A 4953-nucleotide genomic window follows, 5' to 3' on the forward strand; every position below is an offset into this window, starting at 1 on the left:
GACGTGCCCGCCGGCCACCGTCGCACGAGTACGGCAAACCTCGTCTGCCGGGGCGGGGTTTGCGACGCCGACGCAAAAGTGGGAACCGCCGCTCGGATGTTCGCCGTTTTTGGCAGAGTGAGTGCTGGCACTCCGGCGAAGCGAAAGAGCGTGAATGCGCCCACGAAAGTAGCGTATTTGGACGTGCTTGACGGCGACCGCCGCAGGAGTACGAAAAACCACGTCAGCCGGGGCGAGCGACCCACGGCGGTCTGGGTGCTTATCGCTGCTATTATAGGGGCACCCCGGCAGACGCAGAAAGAAAAAAAAAAATGGGGACATGGCGTGCGTCACCGTGCGGCTTCGCAGCGTTGCCGAAGTCGCCGAGCCCTTCGACTGAGCCGAACGGCGGACAGGGAACGTTGGTCGGCCGTTCTAACCTGTCGGTGCCACGCCGAGACGTCGTTAAGGAAAACCGCGTCGTGGGCCTCTACGACGCCGTCGAGTCGTTGTACGTTTGGTGTCCAGCGTGTCGGCGGCGAGTAGCGGACACGTCGTTCACGACTTCGGTCTTTCGCAGTCGACGCGAACTTGCGGAGAGTCGTGGTGCCTCACGTTTTCGGCAGAAACCGCGGCGGAATTTTCCCGTGCGTGCGCGCACGACCTCGGTGCTGTGCCGTCAGCGTAGTGTTGCACAAACTCGTGGCCTACCCAAGGTGCGGTACGTTTGCGGCCGTATCCTCGGTGGGAATTTCGTGAGTAGGGTCGCAAATTCTACGACCTCGGCGGGTTTGAGAGCGACGTAGACTTGTGGCACGCTCAACATGCCACACGTTTCGGGGCACACCCGCGGTGAAATTTTCTCGAGTACGCTCGTATTAGGGCCCAAGGAGGTCTGGGTACTTATCGCTGCTATTATGTGGGGGTTCTCGTGAGCGGCGTACGCGAAAGCGACCGGGTGTCTGATATGCGGCGGGCTTCGGCCTCGTCAAGCGTGTCCTCGGGTCTGCTCCAGGGGAATCCACGGCAGTCGTCTGCAGCCTCATCCGCTTGATGCGTTAGGGGCTGGTTGTCGGACGGTGCCGTTTTACCACGATATCGAGGTGTGTTCCGTGTCGTCCTCGGGCGATTCAGATGCGAAAGCGCCGAAGACGCGGGCGTGACCCGTCGTCTGGCGGCTTTGCAGTCTCGGCTCCGTTGCTAGTTCCGGCCGGTCCACCGACAGTGCAGCGGGCTTGGGCAACCCGCACGGCGCGACCGAGTCGATGCAACGAAAAAGAGCGAGCATGAACGTGCTTCTTGCCGCACGGCTCCCACTCGTCTTTCGGGAAGGTTGTGCCGTAGCGAGCTCGAACGCCGTCATCTCGGAGTGCAAAATAAGCGTGTTGGGGCGCCTGAAGGTGGCCTCCGCCGCACACAGACTGCGTCCGGCCCGCCGAGGGCGAGGACGGACGCGCAGTCGAACGATTACCTGGTTGATCCTGCCAGTAATCATATGCTTGTCTCAAAGATTAAGCCATGCATGTCTAAGTACATGCCGAAATAAGGCGAAACCGCGAATGGCTCATTAAATCAGTTATGGTTCCTTAGATCGTTTCTTCCTACTTGGATAACTGTGGCAATTCTAGAGCTAATACATGCAGTGAGCCTGGAGCCCTTTGGGTAACGGGTGCTTTTATTAGACCAAGATCGATCGGGTTTCGGCCCGTATTGTGTGGTGACTCTGGATAACTTTGTGCTGATCGCATGGCCACGAGCCGGCGACGTTTCTTTCAAGTGTCTGCCTTATCAACTTTCGATGGTAGGTTACTTGCTTACCATGGTTGTTACGGGTAACGGAGAATCAGGGTTCGATTCCGGAGAGGGAGCCTGAGAAACGGCTACCACATCCAAGGAAGGCAGCAGGCGCGCAAATTACCCACTCCCGGCACGGGGAGGTAGTGACGAAAAATAACAATACGGGACTCTTTTGAGGCCCCGTAATTGAAATGAGTACACTCTAAATCCTTTAACGAGGATCAATTGGAGGGCAAGTCTGGTGCCAGCAGCCGCGGTAATTCCAGCTCCAATAGCGTATACTAAAGCTGCTGCGGTTAAAAAGCTCGTAGTTGGATCTCAGTTCCAGACGAGTAGTGCATCTACCCGATGCGACGGCTCGGACTGAACATCATGCCGGTTCTTTCTTGGTGCACTTCATTGTGTGCCTCGAGATGGCCGGTGCTTTTACTTTGAAAAAATTAGAGTGCTCAACGCAGGCGAGTCGCCTGAATAAACTTGCATGGAATAATAGAACAAGACCTCGTTTCTGTTCTGTTGGTTTTTGGAATACGAGGTAATGATTAAGAGGGACGGACGGGGGCATTCGTATTGCGGCGCTAGAGGTGAAATTCTTGGACCGTCGCAAGACGAACTACTGCGAAAGCATTTGCCAAGAATGTTTTCATTGATCAAGAACGAAAGTCAGAGGTTCGAAGGCGATCAGATACCGCCCTAGTTCTGACCATAAACGATGCCAACCAGCGATCCGCCTGAGTTACTCAAATGACTCGGCGGGCAGCTTCCGGGAAACCAAAGTATTTGGGTTCCGGGGGAAGTATGGTTGCAAAGCTGAAACTTAAAGGAATTGACGGAAGGGCACCACCAGGAGTGGAGCCTGCGGCTTAATTTGACTCAACACGGGAAAACTTACCCGGCCCGGACACTGGGAGGATTGACAGATTGAGAGCTCTTTCTTGATTCGGTGGATGGTGGTGCATGGCCGTTCTTAGTTGGTGGAGCGATTTGTCTGGTTAATTCCGATAACGAACGAGACTCTAGCCTATTAAATAGGTGCGGGGTTCCCAGCACCTTACAACCTTCTTAGAGGGACAAGCGGCTCCTAGCCGCACGAAACAGAGCAATAACAGGTCTGTGATGCCCTTAGATGTCCGGGGCCGCACGCGCGCTACACTGAAGGAAGCAGCGTGTCTTTATCCCTGTCTGAAAAGACTGGGTAACCCGTGGAACTTCTTTCGTGATTGGGATAGGGGCTTGCAATTGTTCCCCTTGAACGAGGAATTCCCAGTAAGCGCGAGTCATAAGCTCGCGTTGATTACGTCCCTGCCCTTTGTACACACCGCCCGTCGCTACTACCGATTGAATGATTTAGTGAGGTCTTCGGACCGATGTCCGGCGCGGCCTTTCGGTTGCGCCGGTCTGTTGGAAAGATGACCAAACTTGATCATTTAGAGGAAGTAAAAGTCGTAACAAGGTTTCCGTAGGTGAACCTGCGGAAGGATCATTAACGGATTGTGAAGGGTGAGCGCCTCAGCTGCGTCTGCGCCCGACACTTTCTGCCGCTGACCCCGTTTGGACGCGGGGTCGGCTTTTCCCCACGGGGCTGCCTGAATGTGGAGCGGCACCCCGTGACAAATTGTTGCGCCCAGCGGACGCCAACACCGCGACCTTGGACGGTCGGCCAGGTGGCGGACGCGGGTACAAACGGCGCAACGCACTCATAGGTCGGCTTTCGACCCGCCACTGCACCGTGGCTCGAAGCGCTCGAAATGCGCGACCCGACCGCTGCGGGACCGCCTAGTACTGTAAACAGGAGCGGCGGAGCGCGAACGGCGAGTCGTGGTTACGTCGGTAGAAGGCGAGGCTGCGCGTTCCCGAAACGCCAGCCGAGTGCCCTCCCGACCGTTCGAGCGTGCAAGAACGAGACCCGACAATCGCGCGGCGACTGCCAAGTACGAGAGGAACGGCACAAGCGTCGGCGGTCGGTCAAGGAACTGGCGATGTGACGGGTCCGCTGTGCACCAGTGCATACCGTCCCGCCGTCCGCGGCAAGCGCCTCCGCGTCCTCGGGTGACGGAGGCTGCCGGTCGGTTCTTGCAGGCGAGGGATCTCGCTGGCACCGGTTCGCGTTGACGCGCGGCCGGTCATGGCACGGCGATGCGACGGCCGAGGTGCGCAGTACTCGATGGAGGAACCGCACGCTCCGATGACCGTCCCGCCCTCCGCGGCGTATGCGTACCGACCGTAATGGTTGCAGCAGCGCCGGCCGGCTTTTGAATTCGCCACACGAAACACGGTGCGAGATCGCGGTTAGGGGAGCGTCGACGTTGCCAGGCGTTTTGCTTGCTGCCGAGGGAAAGGCGGCACGGCCACGTCGCGCTCGTCGCGATTAGCGGGTCTGCGCGCTTTGGGAAGGTGCCGCAACGACTTGCCGAAAGAGGAAGCACGGAAGAACGAGGGACTTGGACGTCCCGACAATTGAACGCACTTGCGGCCAGGCCCTTGCTGGCTTCGTTCTTCCGCCTCGAGTAGGCTCGTACGCGGCTCCGGCGCCGAAAGTGGTCCTTGGCACCGACTTCGGTGGACGTGGGAAGTGCCGCGCAAGTACGGCGCGCCTGGCTCCACCTGTTGGCTAAAGTAGGCAGCCGGATCGGCATTTTGGTGTGCGGTGGCAAACCGTGGATGCGAAAAAAGCTTGTGCGATTTCGTGGAACAAAAAGCGGGGGTCCCCCTTTTTATGCGGAGGAGACCGACCCGCCCGCCGTGGTGAACCGCGACGCCACGGTAAAAACGGGAGAGGCTTGTCGATGGGACCGTGCATCCCGCGCTCCACGGAGGCCGGGAGGCGGCCGCCCGAGGAAATGTGTAGCCGTCGAGGCCCGCATCTGCGTGCACTCTTATCCAAATGGGTGTACCGCAGGCATTTTCTGGTTAGGCGGGCCAATGAGAGCGAGCACACAACGATACCTACGGGTCCGGCTTGGAGAACCGGCTTCGACGCCTCCCGAGTATTTATAGAGGGGTGGACCACGAAAGCACTCGCAAGTAGCGGAAGCGAAACGCCGTCCGAAACACACCGTTTGCTCGATTTGCGGCAGCCGAAAAAGGCGCGGCAGAGTTTTGGAGTCCAAGCGTGCGCTGAAAAGCGCCCTTCTTGGCCACTGTTTGGCCGAGTGCCAGAAACGTTTGGTTTTGACT

At 58.1% G+C, this 4953-nt stretch overlaps 1 non-coding gene across 1 annotated transcript; it reads left to right on the plus strand.

Moving 5' to 3' along the window:
* The first annotated feature begins 1447 nt into the window (after nucleotides 1-1447).
* On the plus strand, nucleotides 1448-3262 carry LOC142794473 (small subunit ribosomal RNA). Its single transcript, XR_012892371.1, has one exon. It is a non-coding gene; the product is annotated as a small subunit ribosomal RNA (ribosomal RNA).
* The last annotated feature ends 1691 nt before the right edge of the window (nucleotides 3263-4953 follow it).

This window comes from Rhipicephalus microplus, unplaced genomic scaffold (genome assembly GCF_043290135.1).
Source record: "Rhipicephalus microplus isolate Deutch F79 unplaced genomic scaffold, USDA_Rmic scaffold_433, whole genome shotgun sequence".
NCBI classification, from domain to species: domain Eukaryota; kingdom Metazoa; phylum Arthropoda; class Arachnida; order Ixodida; family Ixodidae; genus Rhipicephalus; species Rhipicephalus microplus.